We start from the raw sequence: 21,686 nt of genomic DNA, 5'->3' as shown, positions 1-21,686 counted from the left end.
TTCCTTCTTTGCCGATCTCGATTGTGATTTTTCATCTAAGTATGTGGTGATTTTTTAGAAAAGGAAGTATGTGGTGATTATAATGCAAAATTTTATTAGCTTCGATGCCATGCTATACATAGTGGTTTAAATAACTTGTGGTTCTTATATTGAAAAGTAATTCAGAATTTGTTTCTGTTTCAATTAGAGCCCTGATGCAGACAAGGATTGTGTGGTTGTGCATGTCACTCGCTATGAGGCGGACGACCTGAATATACGCACGGGGAAAACAGAGTTCTTAGGTTGTTGGATCCTGGAAGCCATTTGCGGTTATACCAATGAAGAGTTGTATTCCAGCCTCACTGTTGTTAGGCGTGTTGTCCAGGGTGTACTGAAGCACAAGAAGTTCAAAGCTACTCCTTCGTTTGTGAGGCATACTGTTCTTGTCAAGCTTATGCAGGAAGATGACGTGGCATGCCTCCACAAACAAGTTTATCAGTGGCAAGGCCACAAGGTTGTCTTCATGAAGGTTCACAGGATTGAGCTGCTGCGAGACGTCCTCGATGATGTTCATGGCAAGGTCCGTCTTGTGTCTAGCACAAATTAGATCGAGGCATGAAATAGTTGCCCTAGCTAGTGTTTAACAGTAGTTTGGATTGTGTCTAATTATCCGAACCTTGCCTGTTATTGACACCTCTGGGGCTAGTTCTCTATTTGAATCCGTCTATGGGAACTGCTGCTACTTTTGTGTGCCTGTGAATCATGTGAGAACCATCGTAATTGTTGCCGAAACAGATGCGTCCTCACTAGTTTTTTCATGAATATGGCATGGTAAGACATAAGTTTTCATGGTTTATCATACGAGCAGTGTGTGTTTTGATGAAATAGAGCACTCGTTCGAGAACCGTGTACCGACGTATACATAAGTACTTGTAAACACTGTTGGTGCTACCCCACTTGTAAGCAGTTGTGCAAAACACGGCACATTGGCTCAGCTCGCTTCAACACTAGGCTATCGACCAGCTAACAATCAACAATCTGTTGTCTGACATATAAGCAACTACTATGTATCTTGTTACAGTGGTTCATGCAGTTAATTGAGGCCACAATGTAATAAATTCCAAACGTTCACACGCTAGTCCAGCGCTCATGTGGAACACTCACAATTAAACTTGTCTTCATGAAAATCTTGAAAAGCATAAGTTCAACAATTTTATACATCTGAATGATTCATAGAACATAACAAACATATACTAGTTCACAGCAAAAGAGAAAGTTGTGAGAAGGTTTACAAATCAGGAAAAAACAAGCAAGGCTTCTCTGAGCAAAGGGCCTCCCGGCAGGCTTAAATTTCCTAGAGTTCACTCTGGTTTTTTCTTGTTGCCACCATCCAGAGTTAGGTTCTCTCATTCAAGAATAACCAATTATAATTGTGGTCTCAGCTGGAATGCTGAACTGAACCATGCAGTGTACTGACCAGCTGAAATGCTTGAGCATTCCACTAAATTTAAGCACCGCTATTTGCAGAAATAAGCAGACCACAATGCCTCTTGTCCGCGCACCTGTCCAACAAACCGCCGTGCAGCCGTGCCAGCTAGTCCTCGGTCCGTGGATGAACTAGTAGAAAGTGCATTCCGGACTAGGATGCAGTTGTTTTCGCTCGTCCCTACACTGCAATCAGGAAGTAAAACGTACGAATCAGCTTATTTTAGATTGTGTTGGTCATTCTACCTTAGTTACTACTAATGTAGGGATACCTTGAAGACGGGAGGTTAGACGACGGCAACGAGGGATAGCCATCTCATTTTGCGCAGTTGTACTAAAACTAAGGTGTGTGCTTTTGATTGCGCGGATAGAAACGATACAGAGACAGACATCCTGAAACGATATGGAGACAGACATCCCTGTTTGCGCAAATATGAAATACAGTTATTTAAACAGTGACACATATTACTACTTTCCCCCGTTTCCTCTTAGAACCAAGTCCTAGATTCATGCTACAGCTTTCCCACTTTCTTCCGTGTTTGAACCGACACTTTGAGTTCACCGTATGAACTAGCTTTACTTCTAATAATAGTAGAAGTCTAGGTGGCTTTGTAACAGCGGACGGAAGTAGAAAAGGATCCACACGAAGGGGGAAGATCTGGGGTAGTAGAGCAAGGCAGGTTTTGAAGCAATATATACCTGAGGGGCGTCGGCATGTGGCAAAGACGGCGTCGGGAGGACGCATCTTGGCCACAATACCACAGGGGGGAAGAAGGGGTCGGAGGCCCTCTCGAGCCGGTGCTCTCTCGGAGAGAACAATATGGCTGCCGATCGAGACGCGCGGGCAGCCGTTGGTCTCCTCCCTCGCCGCCGACGACAGCGTGAACGATGCACCTACACCCCCTGCCCTGGTCGAGGTTGTCCGGCCGGATTTGTGACCAGCCGTGAGCTAAGAGAGAGATTGTGGCCACCTATGTCTTGCTTAGATCTGGAGAGCATGAGAGAGTGAACGAGAGGAACCCTAGTAAAGCAAGCGCTAAGGCTCCTGCTTTTATATATAGTGGAGTGATTTTGTTGTACCGGCTTCAAAAAAATGCGCTCCTACGTGTACCCGCGAGTGGGTGTGAGAGAACTAGTCCGTGCGTGTATCGCTTCTCTTCGTGAGAGTACAATATATAATATGCCCAAAGAACGTTCGCCGCAAGAGTAATAGTATAAGTGTGTGACGAGTGAGCTAAAATAAAATGTGCGCGCCGTCTTTTGTTTTTTAGAAGTTCTGAGGGTAGGGTGTGAATAGCACATATGTGCGTGACGTCTACCTGCAGATAGAGGATGAGTGCGACGTGCGAGTCTGCGAGAGGACTCGGGAGAGTCATGACTCGTGAGGGTGCATGTGCGTGAGAGAGAGGGGGGCACGTATCAATGCAATGCATGTGTCCGTAAATCATTATCCGACAAATTTTCGCCACAAGCCTTTTCCTGACGAACGCCGTAAGAACCGTTAGATCGGCATCCGACAGTGTCAGTTTTGCCATGCCATTTAACAGAACAGCCACTCCTCCTACACACAAATCTTCCACGTGAGTTTTAGCAACTGCCGTATGCTCCCTCCATTCCGAAATGCAATGCATATAGCTTTATTGAAAATTAGAACCTCGCAAACTTTTACCGAGTTTTCGTGTACCAAATTGCACATGTAGAATACCCTGTATATATAATTTCATTCATCTTCGATAGGTAACTATAAAGATGGGTGAGGAGTCTACAAAGAAAGACCATCGTATCACCCGGAGCAATTTCAACCATCATTTAGTGTTGAGGAATATCATAGGAACTCTATATGATATGATTTTTATTGGATTTTTTTCCTTTAGAGCCAATTGGTTCATAGGAATAGATTCATATACTCTACATTTCAAAGGAAATAAACATGATATCATTTCTATAGCTTTAGAGCCACTTGGTTCATATGAATGGATTCCTATACTCCCTTAATTTCAAAGGAAAATAAACGTTAGCGTATATTCAATAGAAAAGTTCCTATGATATGAACCAAATTACATCTCTTTACTAATCCCTCCTCATAGGAATTGAGATACATGTCATCTCTAGATTCAATAGAAAAGTTCCTATGATGTGAACCAAATGACATCTCTTTTCCAATCCCTACTCATAGGAATTGAGATGCTCCATGTCATCTCTTTCCCTACAACTTCCACGTATGCATCTTCTATTCCTAAATAGATAGTACAACCCACTAGTAGCTTTTTTCCAAAACATGCAACTATGGCACAAGAACTATATAGTGCGCCAATAACTTTGAAAGATGGTCGCCGGATGAAACTAACCCGACAGTGCAGAGATGGGCAAATCCGAGCACTAATGGACGTTGGATATCATCAACATTCCACCAGATCTGCCACATGTACAATTTAGAAGACTCCTAGGTTGAACTTAAGCATAATGCACAAACCTCAAAATACAAGCACTTCTTCTTTGTTCTAGAATCTTTTGTATCATAATTGATTATTTTTTCTAAATGAATTGCCATTATTTGTTTTTTACTTTATGATTTACAATGCACAACCCCATGAATCTTAACATTTTTATAAAACTAATTGATTTTGAATGAGATGAACTATAAGAACTAAACGAATATCTACATCATGCATATATGACTCAAAGCTTTACATGCTATAGTGTGTATTTATTCATAATTTGGTTTCGAAATCTCATGCATTCAATAAATGTGTACCTTACTAGTTTTGAGTAGAGTAGCAAATTTCACGCGGCCCCGGGTATATCAAAATGCAGGGCCCATGCATCATTGCCTTTCGGTTGAACCTACGTCCACAATTTTTTGTACGTGCTATATCTCCACTGGTCCCCGAACCCAAAATGCTGCCTCGTTCCCGTAAAACCAAGCGGCCCACACATATTTAAGGCGTCGACTCGAACCCGTTTACTACGACGTGGCCCCGCACGCTGTAGTACTCCTACAAACCCTATCGCCGCACTCATGATTGGTTTTCTTCAAGAGGACGAGGGAGAAGCCGATTTGTAGTGGAGGCGCTTTAAAAAAAGGATCTGTAGTGGAGACCCCTACCCTATGGTGCCCTAGGTAGCTGTCGCGCGCATCATTGTTTTCTCTTTTCTTTATGCTCTTGCGCACTAGAGTGAAATGATGGTTGCTTCGTCCGTCCAGCTTAATGCGGGAAAGATGGGGCTTTGTGATTTGACCCCTCATCGCTCATTTTCTACTACTACGGCGCTACGACCGGGGTACCTCCAATTCCAACGGCTGCTCCGAACTATAATTTGGTGCATCGCACGTGGAACAAGACGGTGGATGAGCCACATGTCTGCCAAATGGGTCCTGTTAAGTGTGTCGCCATTTCGTGTGCGAACTGACCCTGCTTGAGTTGCTACGCCAACACGACAGGAGCAGCCTACCACTTGGTTTTGCTCCTTGGTGAATCCCGACTATATTGATCTAAAAAGATACGTGCTGAACTACCCTCTCCGTCTCGGTTTTTAATTTGTAGGCGTCTCGGTTTATAGGGCCTGTACGTAGTTCTAGGTCATCCATTTGACTAACTAAATATGAGTTACTATGTCACAAAAAGTATATCATTGGATTCTTATTGGTTGATATGTGAAGAAACAAGAAACAAGGTAGAAGTTAATGCACCGCACCTTAGTATTGTGGGATTATTTGGTTTTCATAAGATGACGTGCGTTCAGAAAACAGACATGTTTAGTTATAAAGCACATGAATGGTTCGAGTCAAAAAAAGAGAATATGCCTTGAAGATGCTGAACCATTCCACCAAACCAAATCGGTCAAATCAAATGGCCACCCTTTGCATGCATGACTATGTGAGCATGACTGGTGGTCCCGTTTTAAATAGTTAGCTCATCTCTTATATTCAGCCAAACACATGAATTGAATGGTTCAATCCCAAAAAAATTGAATGGTCCCAATGCATTCATACGATACCTTCAACCAAACGCATCCGACGGAGAGAGTAGTTGTATTTAAAAGTCAAGGGCGGGGCTTTTCCTGCCCGGTAGGCGGCGGGATAGGTCCGCCTAGTCAGTTCGACAGAGACGCGAGAAGACGAGGGAGTAGGCTGCTGCAAACATAGGGCTGTGTGATTTGACAGCAAGTTACTGTTGGACAGGTGGGGCCCCGTGATTTGACTTGCCATTATCATTTTAACTGTGGCGCTACGACCGGCGTGAGTCTCCCAATTCCTGACCACCTCCATACAGGTGCCTCTCCCAATGCTCCACCATGTAGTAGTAGAGGCTGGCTCTTGCATGAAAGCCCACTTCTCCACTTTTTTCTTGCCTCTCTTTCCTCCACATATGCAAAAATGTCATGTAAAGCGCACTATTGTACTTCCTTGCTCCTACAGGTGCTTAAGCTTGCCACATAGGCATAAAGTCTGATGTGGCAAGTTAATCAAGAAGAGAGAGACTAGTTTGGTGACCCAAGGAAGAAACGGTGCTAAGCGCGTGTACCTAGGTGAAAAGACAATTATGAGTCTATAGCTAATTAAATGAAGCAAACTTAGCAACACCATTTCATTGGAAGAGGTCACTCCTTGGCAAATGCAATAAATACTAGTACTCCCTGTGTCCCATTATATAAGAACGTTTTTGACACTACACTAGCTAGTGTCAAAAATGTTCTTATATTATGGGACAGAGGGAGTACGAAGAAAGAGATAGAGAGGAGTAAAAAAAATACACTTATAGCCAACCTTGTTGTAGTATGAGTGACTAAGTGATGACTATGTATGACATGCCAACATCAGATAGCCTAACGCACCGTGTTAAATCTCCAAGGGCGCGACCACGCGAGCGACGCGACGGTCGTGGTAGGCACGACCATGATACGGGCTGCTGGCAGCCCTTGGATCTGAGATCAAACAGTCGCATGCTAAGTTACTGAAAATTTTAAGAATAACCCTCCAGGATAGGATATTCACCCATAGGTCTATAATCATGCCATGCAACTGTTCGATCTCAGATCCAAGGGCTCTCGGAAGCCCGTATCATGGGAGAATGGAAAGCCACTACCCTGCCGTTCGCACGCTGGCAGTTCGCTCCTACTCTTTCCCGCACGTCCTTTAATACTACGGCGGTTCGCTCCTAGTCGTCCCTTCCATTCAGATTACGGCAGTTCCACTAATCCTAACCCTCCTACCAAATCCATGGCGTCCCAAATCTCCCTGATCGGCGGTGAGTACAAGGTTAGAACCATCACCGGCAATGAGTTCGACATCATCTACACCCGTACTTCCGCGACGTTGAAAGGATGCCTTTCTCGCTTCAGATGCATGTTCGAAAACTCACATGATGAGTGGGTCGCTGGGCTAGATGTTGAGTACACCACAGTCGTGGGACGAGAGAAGGATCTAAAGGACGAAGAGAGGAAGAAGCCCGCCGTGATCCAGGTTTGCGTACATAACGTTTGCTTGATCTACCACAAATACCATGCCGACGTTGAGTGCCAAGATTTTAAGAACTTCCTCGAGGACAAAACAGTCAATCCATCGATAGTGGAGTACTACTGTACAAAAGTATACATTTTTTAAAAGGCTAGCGTGCTGTTCATCACATATATATATAGCCAGTTAAATTCTCAACCTAGAACGACGTGCATGCCATGTAGTAAACCGATCCGGAGGAAGTATAGTAAAAATGAGGTGATTTTACCCAACGATCAACGGGGGAGCATGGCCTATCATGCGGTCCACGTGTCATGATGTACCAAGGCGATGCGCGTGTCCCTCTTGAGGTAGAAGCAATACTAGTACGTGGTTTGAGATGATGTCGAACCGAAGTGTGAAATAATGGTTGCTTCATCCGTCTGGGAAGGTGCGACATTGTGATTTGACGTCTCATTGCTCATTACTAACACTGGGCCGGTACGAGTGGGGTGCGTCCCCCCTGCTGTTCTGCACTATTATTTGGTGCTTGACACGTTGACGCGGTTGCTATATGTCCCACATGTCGGTGACAGGAAGTACAAAATTCATGAAAGGGAGCGTCGACGGAGGAGTATACTATAGAATTCATGAAAGGGAGCGACTTAGTTTTGGAAAAATCTGTTTTTACGGGGTACGTACCCATTAGGATTTATAGGGCTCATCTAAAAAACATTCGTTTTTCCATTTGATAAGTCTCAATTCTAGTACTATACTAGTAGTAGTACCATTACATGTTGGATTTCGAGGTGCGTTAGATCACCCGACGCAAGTAGTGTCAAGAGTAAACTAACCAATGCATCTACAAGTTCATGGAAATTTAGTGGTCATTTATGCATTCGTTCTAATTAATGCCTCGGTAAACATAACTTATTGAGAAAAACGAGCATACTATGCAAACTACGAAATTAATTCGACCACTCACCGTCTACCTTAGTTGGAGAGATTTTGAAATTGAGCCATAAACTTGAAAGGAGGGAGTAGTAACTTTTGTCTCGCTTACTATTAGTGGCCTTATATAGATGCAAAATGTATTTTTTTATAGTGGCCTTTTGTAAGTAAATAGAGGGAGTACTAACCAAAGTGCGTAGTAGGGACGAGGAGTAAACGGAGGGAGTAGTAAAATTTTCTCCTTGTGCTGCGAGCCACTGCGCGCGTGGGCGAGGGAGCGGGCTTAAAGGCGTATAGTAGTACTCCAGCTTCACCTCATCCTGCGAGCCACCGCGCCCGTGGGCGGGGGAGACGGCGTACTAAGCAAGATTCTCCTCATTCTGCGAGTTGACGGGACACATCAAAAGTACTCCAGTGTATAGAGCCTTGCCTCTAAGGTAGGCCCCACATGGTTTGCCTCTTTTTTTAATTTAACATAACGCGTCAAGTTGCAATTTGTTTGTTCACCCGTGGTAGACGATCCTCCCTCCACCAAGTGGACAACCAGTGCACGTGCCAAATTACCACGTGGGCTGCCTTTTTCGTACAGAAATGAGCTCCACCATGTACCCGCGCGGGTGTGGTTGGGAAAGAGACGGGAGTACGTGCGCCGTGTGTGCACCTCTTCTCTTCATGCACGTCCCCCACCTACGTGGGTGTGTGTGTGAGAGATACAAACCTAGACATAATGCGCCGTCCATCCCCATGCCTCCACCCAGTCCGACCACCAGTCACAACCACGGCACCACGGCACCACGCCCCACTCCTCCTCACCTTATCTCTCATATTTCTCCCTCCATTTTTATATACAAGGGGCCACTATCAAAATTACAATTTGCAGATATACAAGGACACTAACACTAATCGATGCAATATTAATGGTGTTTGCCTCGTGGTACTAGCAAAGGAGGACATTAATTATCCCTTGCATGCATGCGGGAGTTTGTAAAAAATGCATCTTGATGTTCCTTGCAATGCACGGGCATCTTCCTAGTCCATGAAAACAACACATGGCAAAATTCCATGGTGAACGAGGGATTTGAATCTGTTGGGAGGGGCTGTTTGGATCTTGCCCGGGGTAGCCAAAATATTGGCGACCCTTTTGTCCACCGGTGCCTTTGCCACCGATGAACGAGGAACGGCTCGGGTGCTCATGATGTCATGCATCCTCCAGCGCGCACGTTGGAGACGAGCTCGCACGAGCTGTGTTTTTTTGTCCCACAACGCCGCCCGAGCCGCCCGCAGACCGACCGGTGACCCGCAAATTACGCCATCCAACCGTAGTCGCACACATTATGACAGAAACTCAACCAACCGGACGAAATTCACGCAAATACGTAGACAAACTGATACTCATTCACGCAACCACCGGAGTATTTCATATAAACAACGACGGAAATCATATAAAATACCGGATTTTCACACAAACATGACGGATTTAATTACATTCAAATGAACAACACGGTGCTAGTTCTGGACAGCACAGGTATATAATACATGGCCTAAATGGTCGCCCGCCGATTGATTTGTGTTCTTCATGTCCGGCAGCACGATCACCGGACTGCCGGGAGCCCCGGTGGTATATGCTTCAGTGCAAAGGACGGCTCGCTTCCCACTGCCCAACTGATATCATTGGCTGGTGCCGAAGATGATGGTGGTCGGCACCGATTCGAGTTCATCACCGGCCACTACTTCGCCATGGCCGGCACCGACTCGAGTTCATCCTAACATTGACCTCTTCCGTGGAGCCCATGCGGGGTCGATGAAGGTCCTCACAACAAATGGATCCGGCAAGACACCTGCTGTGTACGCCGGCGTCGCCTCCACGGTGGCCTTCATGGGACCCAAGCGGCGGCGGCCTCCCGTGTTCTACTTCTCCTCGATGATGGTGGCGGACGCGGAGGCGCTGGCCATCGACTCGTCGCTCTCTGTGCACCCGGCTTCTGTCGCTGCTTGCATGGCGCGGCCGCCGGCATTGGAGACGTGGTACGAGGCGGCGGAATGGACAACAGCAACGACGCCCGTGCGCCACTCATCGTTGAGTTGGCCTGGAGCGGCGAGTTGCTGAACCACGCGCCGGCTTGGGGCGGCAACTGGCTCCGTCGGGCGAGGGGAGGGAGGTGGATCAGCGAGCTGCATAGCTCGTATCCAGCGGGCTACCCAGCCGGCTTGGATGCGGAATAACTACTCTTCGTAAGCCATTGTAAGAGTGGACAAAATGGTGGAGGAGATAGGGGAGCGGCGGAGGTGTGCGATTCTTGGCCGGCGTTTGGCCTTGTTTAAATAGAAGATTAAATAGACGGCGGGCGGGAGGAGCTCGGCCGGTGTTGCGTTTAACGCCGGCCCAGTCATGAACGGACGTGTGTCCAGAGTGGGTTTCTCGGCTTCCACACGGGCGGGTTTCATGGAGGCGTTTGAATGCGGCACGGAGGTGTGTTCAGCCGGGCATGCCGCGAGTGGCGCCCTCGACTCTGACCTAGGACATCACGCCGTTCTTCCACTGACATGTGGGCTCTTTGGGTGCATGGCCTGCATGTCAGTGACCCAACGCAGGCAGCGCACAACAGAGGAACCTTTGGTGGGCTAGGGCGGTCAGAAGTGGGCATTTCCTAAACCGATGATTGTTCATTGAGTGTGACGTCATCTTTTTCATGTAGTTAAGTGTGTGTCTTGCGTCGTGTGCCATGTGCATGCAGGCGTGCGAGTGTTGCGTGCGTGCAAGGGTGCGTTTCAGTGTTGCATGCATGGGTGCGTACGTGCAAGGGTGTGTTTCAGTGTTGCATGCATGGGTGCGTACGTGCGTGTGTTCGTGAGTGCATGTGTACGTGTCAGTATTGCACGCCAGTATGCGTGCATGTGTATGTTATATGTACGTTTCAGTGTTGCATGCCTACATGCGTGCGTGTCTTGCGTGCGTGCATGTGTACGTGCGGGGTGAGGCTACACGTCAGTCGACTGACTTTTCCATCTCTGGTCATTAGAGTTTCCAGCCGTTGGATACGAAATCAAGGGCCTCCAGTTTATCATCAAACTCCACCCCCTCCCCCCGAGCCGCCAGCCACCATCGGCCGAACCGCCCGCCCCCGCCGCCCGCGGCCGGCCCGCCCTCCCCGAAACCACTCCCCACCGCCGGTCCGCCGCCGCACCTTCGAGAGAGTGGGCCAGCATATATGATCTTGAGATTTTACGAAGTCACCATAGGTTCCTCGTAGTCGAGTGGAACGTCTCCTCCCACTGAACGTACATCGCCGGAAAATACTGAAATTAACACAAGATAAATGCGAGCATCGGGACTTTAAGCTTGGTGGGCTCGAGAAACCACTGTCCTCTAACCATCCAACCACATGTTGGTTAGCACGACAAAATGCATGTGGTGACCGTGATGAGCTTATTCTGAAGTCCAGTGACCATATCGTGCTTTCGCTTCAAATACAATGACCGTAAGTGTCGTCATCAAAATACGGAGCACACATCAAATGCAAAGTCCGTCAGTGTCATCAACAAAATATGGAGATGTATCGTGAGCTAGATACCGTTGTACTATTGTATATGCGTATTTTCTTAGTGGCCGATTGCGTGTGTGGTGTGGTGGGCACATCATTTCTAGTTGTGGTGGGTCAACATGAAGACTCATGGGTCGGTTCCATCCTGCGCCACATATAGGTTGGACCGAGACGTGGTATACGGAGACCCATGTGGAGGACTCGGCGTACAACACGAAGCTACCAGAGTCGCGGAGGACTCTATCCCCTCTGGTGATAAGCCGACTATATATGATTTGTAACCCTAGGCCCTTAGTATGTTATACAAGCTTGGGGCTAGTTCGTCGATAGTATACACACACGCACAATGCCTGGTATTCACGTGTACTTTGTACGCACCCTAACACTAATATACAGTACTAGGAGTAGGCTCTTTCTTCAACTGCAAGGGTCCGATTTGAACTAGGGTAAAACTTTGCCTCGTATTACCATCCAGCCTAACAGCCAGGGATATTCTACCGAATGATATGATGAAATCATATCTGCCAACTACTATTAGAGAGGTGTGTCGGGGGGGGGGGCAATGTGTGCAAGAGAGGCCTAAAGATAATGTGCGTGCGGGAGACACGTAGGCACATATGTGCGCATAGAGGGCTAGTAGAGACCGTGCATGTGTATATATGCATGTGAGAGAAATAGTTTTTTCCAACTAAGATTAGTGAAAAGAGTGGTACATAGTAGTCGGAAAGAGAGATAGAGAAACAGAGAGAGCATGTGCGTGAGACACCCCGACACCCTGAGAGAGATTGTGAGCATGTGTGAAAGAGAAATGCCGATGCATATAAAGTGTGTGCACTTATGCGTTAGATAGAGAGATATCTACGTGTAAAAGGCGGTTCTATGCATTAAATTAAAATATAAATGGCATTATTATTTTTGGATGAGATCATGAATTTTGCAAAATTGCGTATGGACGAAAATCGGTCTATCAGACACCCATACTCCATTGAATTCTAGCATGTGCATGTGTTTATTTAATATTATCGATCCATAGAGTGAGAGCGGTTTGAAATACAGGCAATGGATGCTTTTGCAATTCATATATAAACATTAATTAGTGCACTCCATGTTGTTAGTGTGAAGCATTTTATACATTTGTCACTTGCATGGATACATTCCAAATTGCTAGCTATGAAATAAAATACATATCGAATTCAACATAAAGGGGGTTTCGAAGATTCGAATTCATAGGAAGTGCATTCATCTATTTGAACCCGAGATAATGGCATTTGTAAATCAGATGTAAAAGGGGGCATCAATCTTTGTTGTGAGTTTGAACATGGTATATATATTCATACACATATCTAACTTTTTTTTGCAACCATGGAGATTATACCTGGAACCATGCATGAACTGAGGTAAGTTGCATATTTTTTAATATATACTCGTGTACAATGTATATTAAAATGTACCCCCTCCATCCCAAAATAATCGTAGCTTTAGGATTTTCAAGAGTAAAGATTTGTGAAGTTTGACAAATCCTGAGAGTTCAATTCAAGAGAGCCGAAAACGTTAATGCTTCTGCTCCCAAATATTGAACAAAGCGCCAAATAGGCCTCTGGTCACCCGAAACCGCGCGAGACTAATGTTTTGGTGGTAGGAAATTACTGTCCTGACTTTGGCCCACGTAGCCTATCGGCCCGATGTCCAAAGGTCTAAACCGGGGTAGGTTTGTAACTTCACCAAGATGCCAATCTCAACCGCCTCCGAGAAGCATTCATACATCATGGGCGCCTAAACACCCATGCGCTCGGCCGAAATCTATGCCGCCCACATTTGGGACACCTGACATGACTGTCCTACCCCCAACCCGCAATATGTCAGAAATTTTCGATGGGGGCAAAGTTTGTAACTTTCCCCAAATTTCAAAAAAGCGCGTCTCAAACCAAAACATTGTTCCCCCTTAGTTCCCCGCCTCCCCCCGTTTCCCCATTCATACTCCGTGGGCGCGAAAACACCCTCTCCACCAGCCGCGAAACCCCAACCTCCTCCGTCCTCCACCCCATAGCGGCCAATCCACCGCCGCCCTCCTCCATCACGCCGGAGCCGGTACCCCGACGTCGTCGTCCAACGCAAACGAAACTGCAACGCCCTGAAGGACTTAGCAGCTGAAGCCAAGGCAGAGCTGCCTCCACGACGCCGACACCGACGTGCACCGTACCAGAACCACTCCGACCACGTCGTCCTGCGCCTCACTTCTGCGGCTCCACTATCGCAACCGTCCACCGCACCGGAGCTGTTCCCGCTACATCGTCGTTCGCCGCCTCGGATCTGCTTCCCTGCCGCCGACAGACGGCCACCGCACCACACTCAACAACTTGGCCACGGGTTCGTCCAAGGCTGCACCGTCCTCCACAACTTCTGGTTTCCGGTGAACAACAAGATCGTCGGAAAAACAAAAGGAGGACACAGCACTGCCAGCAGAAAGAGGTACTCCTCTTCCCTTATTCGTGCAAATCATACGTCTCCGCTCACACCGTATTCATCCCATGAAAGAAACTAGTTGAGCGCTTCTTACTGCATCTTCTTCGTGATACTAAATGCACAAGGTTTCCTCCCTTTTACTATTTCACCTTTGCCAGAGGTCAGTAGCCCGCCTGGATTTCAATTCAGGGTCAGTCGAACCGCAATTAAAAGAAGCAGCACCCGCTTAGGCGCGCGGAGCACCTAGTCCGCCTATTCCCCAGGGAAGCGGCGCATCCGTGTCTATCATAGGGGTGTGGGGCACAGGAGCTCCTTGCGCCCGATCTGGAGGTCAGCGAGGCTTGAATGGGTGGCCGGGGGGGGCGGTGCCAAGCATGGCGGTGCGGTGAGGTCGAGGGGAGGGCGCAGGCAGGGGAGGAATACTGGGCCGGTGGTCGCTGGCGTTTCGAGGAAGATCGTCAACACTGACTGGCTGGAGGTAGATGAAGGCGATCTCCCCGTTCTTTTTACATCGGATGGTGCAGAAAAAATGGACTGACCTATTTGCTTTCAGTCGACTGTTATTTTCATAGAATCCTGTAGTAATTGAGTGTGCCATGCATGTTGTAGAGCTATCATATGTCTCCCGTCATTTATTTCTCACCGATCTGCTATCTGCTACCTTTACACTATACTAATTGTGCACGCACTTCACCCATACTCACACTATTGTTTTTTTATGCATGGGTATTTCAGACTCTGACGCAGTGTTGATGAATGCAGAAAAGAAAAGGCAGAAGTCGCTCCAGTTTAATTCGAAGATAAGTAGTAAGCGTTTCAATGCTCTAATGGGTGCAGTGTCAGCAGTTGGAGACAGTAAAAGTATCTCTACAGTTAATGATCTCAATTACCACACACAACCATCTCAGGTGCTTGCTTTAACTTCGCTCTGTCAAATGTGGTTGTATGTTGCATATGGTGTCCAGCTTGTATTGCTTCCAATTTGGTTAAATTGCATCTGCTTACTTTACACATTATACCTTTGATAATGACATGCCTTCCTGTTTTTGATACATACTACATATGTCTATTAACCATGTTCGTACATCAAACTAATGCTCTTTTCTATCCGTCATCAATCACTTATGATGAGATAGTCACCCGGGTGGGTTAGTGTGAGACGCCCTATGTCGGGGATATACCCCGCGGCGTAAACCGGTCGGAAGTATAACCCGGACGGACTTGGCGGTTTACTTGAGACCCCGCTGAGACTTGACGATTCACTAGCGACCCGTTTGGACCTGGCGGTTTAGGATTCATTAGTAGTCCGGCAGACGGGTCAGAGGAGCGACAAGACCCGGTGGCCCAACAGGCGGTTCATGAAGGCCGGTTCATACTATGGTGGGCCGGTTTAAAAGGAAAGGCGTAAGGAATATTTGTCTTACAAGGAGTTAAGACCTGGACTTGTATCCGGTTTGTATTAGAGATAGACTAGTCCTAATCCTAGTAGGACTCCACATGTAACCCGCCCCTTCAACATATATAAGGAGGGGTAGGGCTCCCCAAAGAGAGGAGAAAGCAAGAAACAATCTCTAGGGCTAGACACAACTAGGGGAGAGCCGGTTTACGGTGACTCCCTCGTGATGATAATGAGATCTAGCCTCAAACAGCATGTAGGGTTTTTACCGGATGATGTTTCCCGGGGCCCGAAGCTGTCTAAACCCTTGTCTTGTGTTGCGTTTCTCGATTCCGCTCAACCCCTCTCAAGCTACCACATAGATGCGTTGGCCTCGCGACTAAGTCCTCACACTAAGGACATCTGACGTGTTAATTCGATGACAGTTGGCGCCCACCGTGGGACTCACGCACGGTGGTGTTGAATTCTTGAAGGGAGCTCTTCAGGGATCGAGAAACTCGTGTCTGGCCGAATGACGAAGAACCGGCACGAGACAGTCACATAGGGTTTACTTTGGATCGGGACATTCAAGATTTGAGTTGAAGGGAAATTAGGGTTTCAGGAGGCGCGCCATTATGATTAGACGATTCGTCGAAACCGGATCAATTTTTACTGGGTTGCCGAGATGGACCGAAGTTTTTCCGCTGCAATACCTCGTGCTCGGCGTCGAATCGCTTCAAGGCAGATCCTCGTTTTTTTTAAAGGAAATTATGTATGGAGTAAATCGCATCTAGGGTTGCTGATGTGAGCAAAAGCAATCAATGCTAAAGCTGATCGAGATGGCGACGAGAAGGACCAGAGTAACAGCCCTCGTTTTGGATTACGCGGGGTCAAAAAAAAGGAAAAATAAACACCCACGATGGAAGTGGATAAGGCCACGGACTTAATCTACGCCTCCTTCCGTCTTCGTCTTCAAGCCGCCGCCACTGGACGTGCTTCCGACTACTACTTGGTCGCGGTCCCACTGTCTCGACGCCGTTCCAGCCTACCGCTGTGGCTGCAGCTGCGCCTGGCTGGTCGCCGGCTCTCCTCGAAGCTGGCGTCGCTTCTCCCCGTGGCCGCAGCTGCACCTGGCCGGTCGCCGCCTCTCCTCGAAGCCGGCGTCGCTTCTCCCCGTGGCCGCAGCTGCGCCTGGCCGGTCGCCGCCTCTCCTCGAAGCCGGCGTCGCTTCTCCCCGTGGCCGCGTCTGAACTGCCCCCGCCGTGGCGGCCCCGCGCTACTCCTCCCCTGCGCGAACCGGCTGCGTCCACTCCGGTCTACAGCCGCGGCCTCGCGAGCGCGCTGCCCTCGAGCCGCTACAGTTGAAATCCATAGTAGGCCACAGCAGCAACACGCCTCACCGCAAATCATCTTCGCAGCTGGCCATGGTCGCACCTCCGCCGTGAACCGCCCCGGTTCATATCCACCACGGGCACCTGCGCTTCGCTGACCCGCCATGGCCGATGCATAAAGAGCCGCCCCGGTCTGCAGTGCTCCGAGCCGCCTGCATCACCCCTCGCCTCCCGGCTGAGTCGCCGTCGCGCTTCGCCTCCCCCGAGTTGCCGTTGGGCTTCGACGAGCCGCCTGCATCGCTTCTGAGATGCCACCGGGGCGCATCTCGGTTTATTCCACCGTGTGTGCATTGCCTCAAAAAGCAACAGAATCGGCCACGACCCGGATTACTCCGAGCTGCCGCTTTGTCACTTCGCCGTTAAACCGCCGGGGCTGAGCTGCGATCCGCCGTGATCCTCTGCTACCAGCGGCCGTCACCGTCGCTGTGGTCCTCGCCTCCCCTCGCGCGGGCGCTTGGTCTTTCTCCGCCGGACCGCGTCCGAGCCTCTCCTCCTCACGCCCCTCTGTGGCCGCGCCAGCCGGCTGGCCCTCGCCCTCCTCTGTACCCGCAGCGGGCCGCGCGCCTCTCCAGCTCCTGCGGCCGCGTGCGCGCCGGCTCCACCAATTCGACCGGCCCCGGCCAAACCCGCTCCGGTTCCAGCTCTCGTGCCTGAATCGGCCACGGCCGTGCCTCTCCAACTCGCCGCTGCCGCGGAAGCATCTTGTCGACCCGCCGGGTTGAGCCGGCCTTGTCGTCGCGAGCCATCCCCGACCAGTCATGGTCGCGTCCCGAGTCGCTATGTTTTCCTCACCCATCGCGTGAGTTCGTGCCCGCGGTGACGAGCTGTCTGACACTTTCAAAGTGTCGGCTTCAACCCGATGCATCGCCGGCGCATCTCCTGCTTTGTTCTGATTACACCAAGTCGCTACATGTAGAATCCTTCTCAGTCTTCAGTTACAAATAATACTCCTCAGCTGCTGGTCAAACTGTTGGCGCGCCATATATGCGTCACGCGCCGCCTCGTGGTGTGCCGCCACCCTACACACACGGTCAGAGTGTGCGGCCGTAACATGGACGTGCAGCGCTAGTATAGCTTCCTCTCTTGTTGGACGTGCGTCGCAGACGAAACGCCGGGTGGCCTCCTTGCTTGCTGCAGTGCTCACTGAAAACTGGAGTACGCGGCCGTGGAAGGCTGTAGTGAGGTCGCGTCCTCAGCGTAGAAAAGAGATATAACACGTAGTTTGAGTGAAATCCACTGATAGCGTACTGGTATATTGACATTCTCAGCAAACAGATCATCATCCCCATCTTCGCAGTCAAAGTCACTCTCATAAAAGTCCGAGTCGGTCTGTGCATCTTCTGCTTCCCCTGATTCCCCTGCTTCCTCCTCCTCCCCTGTTTCCTCCTCTTCCCTCGCCCCCTCTGCATATGAACCAGAAGTCCCTTCTCCAAACTGACCAGACCTTGGGAATTTTCTAGGTAGTGTTGGGCATCTATTGAGTATGACATCGTCGCCATACAAAGTCCTTATTTTGCTTGCAGTGACCATAGCAGCAATTGCTTCCTCAGTGTCCACACAGACAAGGCCATCCATAATATCTTTCCCTGGCAAAACCCAATACACTTTGACCAATGGATCAGTGGGATCATAATCCAACCTGGACAAACAGTACTTCACCATGCCCAATGACCATGTATCAACATGGCAGTAGTCGAAAGCATCATGTGTACATCCAATATTTGTATATGATCTGTTTGTAGTTGTACCCTGCCCTATGAATATCCCATTGTGCTAAAACTCAACTGAAAACAACTGAGTGTCTTCTCCATTTGTCACTGCACAAAGCGGAACATTTCAAAACTCAGCAACTGAATTACTTATGTATGCAATTCAACACATAAGTGGACATATGCACTGAATAAAACTGTAACTGGAGAAATATATAAGTGAAAATGGACATAGGCAGTGAAGATAACTCTAAATGAAGAGAGACATGGCAGTAAATGTACTAACATATTTGTAACTGAAGATATGTGCACCTAAACATATTAGTAATTTAAAAATGCAGTAGAAATGAACACTCGTTAAAAATGCACTCTTTCTGACAAATGCACACTTCCATAAATTAAAATCCACTCTTTTAAACTGGAATTGCAGTACACACTTCATTTTGCAGTAATCTTAAGTTCAGTTTTCTGCCCACTCTTTTAAACTGGAACTGAAATTGCAGTACACACTCTTTTGATCTGAAATTGCAGTAGACATGTGCAGTTAAAACTGAAGTTTTCATCAGCAGACATGGACTCAACACATGGACAGCATTACAATGCTACAAACAGCAGTACAGAGGCATGGATTCCTATCAATAGTAGTAGACAAACTACACTTCCATATTGGTATCTTCAACGGCATCTGAATGCTAAATTCACCTCTTTAATCCCCATCAACAGCACCAGACAAACTACAACAGCAGCACATCAACTACAGAATCAAACCCACACCGATTAGGTTCCTGGTTGCAGCCTCGATCCCCAAAAACCTAGTCTACCATCAATCCACACAGGAAACTCATACCAATCCACACAGGAAACACCTACTGTTCAGCACTAAATATGACGAACATGGATTGATCATCTGGGCCACCTAAACCTAACCAAACCCAGGCCAATTAGGTTCCCAATTGCGGTATAGAGGAAGGGATTCGGTACATACCGTACTCGGGAGGGAACTCCCCTGGTTCGCGAAGCCGCGGCTCCATCGATCGCCGGCGCTGCCACGCCCAAGACGGTGTCACCCTGGGTCGCCGTCGAGGACGAGACAGGGGAGGGGTTTGGGGAGGAGTTACGAGGGCGTCGGCTGTATATCTGAACCGTCGAGGGTGTTTTTGTTTAACTCTATTCAGCCTGGCGCGAGTGAGGACGAAAGACTGAATTTTGCGACAAGTCCGGGGGGTTTCTAGATAAATGCAGGTTGTTGACGTGGCACTCCACGCGGACTAGTTCGGACAGATTTGTATGCGTTTGTTACGGCAGTAGAGTTCATGTACTACTTTTTTGGGGTTTTTTAGTTTTTGTATGAAATTGTTCCCACCACCACAAGTTTATGTACTAAAACATGTATTAACTCAAAATTTTGTCAAGAAGTGCTGGTTTCGCCAGTTCAAACAGGTATTACAGAGGCAGTGCTAGCGTTTATCGGTTTATCTGCACGACGCAACTTGAGGCATACACAGCAGAGGTGGTGCGCAGTAAGCTGTTGCTGGTCCTCTGTATGTCCCGGTTAAACTCTAGACCACGCAAAGAAAAATGGGTCATCCAAAACTGTTTGCCATCTGCAAATATCAGGTGATATCCATCTAAAATTTGTTTTCTTAACACATATTATTTCTATCAAAAGATAAATTACTTTGATTTGTATATTTTTTATACAGGACCATTATTCACTATAAATGTGGTTTATACCACGGATATGGGGCACGGATTGATAATATTCCGTCTAGGGTAATCCAGGACATATCACATGATGAATGGACGCACACAAGCTGCTGCTCTTGTGGACCGGTCCACATCAGTTGCTGGGATCACGTCTGCCCGTTGTCAATGGGCGTGCGCAAATCGCCGCCCCCGAGGCCTGGTCTACATCAACACATCGGGCCGCATCTGTTTGCATGAGCTATTTTATTGAATAAAAAGCCACTCACTGCTTGGGTAGCCTGGTTTTCTCCTACCAAATTGGAGGCAAGTTATCATCAGCCGCTGTCTGCGCTGGATGATTCAATGGACATGCGCACCAATCGTTGTCACTATAGTTTGGTTATCTTCAAATATCCAGTTTGAAGTAACCATTAGCCGAGTTGCTGACACGACTCATACGGGATCATTTATAACCCGCCGCAGTCACCTCAAGTTTCTATGGATTTACATCGTGCTATCAACACCAATGATATACAAGTTATGCTGGTTTATGTCACGGTCAAATATGGAGAGTCTCAAGCCAACTCCTCGAGTCACCTTTGAGACTCGGGGGCTACGATGATATGACTCAGCAAGTTTTGCTAGTTTCAGCAAATTCAAGTGCCCCAGGATGTTGAAGGGAAAGATAACCCGGTCCCGGAGGCTACTGTTATATTGATGAAAATTTAAAGGCCGTCAGAGAATTTATGACTCAAAAAGTATATGACAAAATCCCAGCTCAAAGAAGAAGTTCCGGATCATCAGAAAGGATTCTGGTTCAAAATCTGGTTCAAAGGAAGTCAGTCTCACTGAAGCTCTCAAATATCCGGGTTGACATCCGGTTCAAGAAGAAATATCTCTTGCAAAGTTCGAGTTCTCAGAAAAGTCAAAAGGGGCCAAAGAGAGTTTGTTTTACAACACAACTCAAACATAGGCACCCGACGAGCATAGCTCAAAAATATAGCAAATGGGGGCTTCAGCTGATAAAGCGGAGTCCTGTCCATTAATCCGGCTATCACGCCACAACAAAGCTTGGGAGCTTCACACCCAAGGGGCCAAAGAGAGTATTGTTGCTAAAAGCACAACTCAAACATAGGCATCGAATGAGCACAGCTCATCACGTTACTTGGGGGCTCCTTGTGTCAAATACCAAGGAGTTTGAATGGACCCTTGTAGCCGGGTATCGACCCACGGCTTGGAAGCCTGGTATATTTACCTAAAACCCCGGGTTAACCTGCCTTCATCAAGTAAGACACTCCTATCCAGGTCATTCTGGCACGACCCTCTGAACGTTTGACAGTTACTCTCATTGAGACCATGCACTTGTCAAAGTTAAAACGGTGATTGGTTAGTTGGAGGTCCATCTTAAAAGGCTTTGTTAAATGGTTCAACTCAGCGGCCTGTCAGCCCATGAAAAGCCTCGAATTTGGGCCTGGCAGCGCTCAAAAAGCCTCGACTACACGGTTTTATTTGCCTTTGTCAAGATTTTTCTCTTTTGATAAATTTTATGTTGAACCGGCGTCTCTCGACCCGGCATGACTATCAACCGGTGTTCTTTAACCCGGCTCGACTTTCAACTACAAGTTGTCAGTGCATATAATCCGGTGTTTATTAACCCGGCCTGGCTTT

Source organism: Triticum dicoccoides, chromosome 1B (assembly GCF_002162155.2).
Source record: "Triticum dicoccoides isolate Atlit2015 ecotype Zavitan chromosome 1B, WEW_v2.0, whole genome shotgun sequence".
In the NCBI taxonomy this organism is placed as follows: domain Eukaryota; kingdom Viridiplantae; phylum Streptophyta; class Magnoliopsida; order Poales; family Poaceae; genus Triticum; species Triticum dicoccoides.
Note: the sequence above shows the minus strand (reverse complement) of the source record.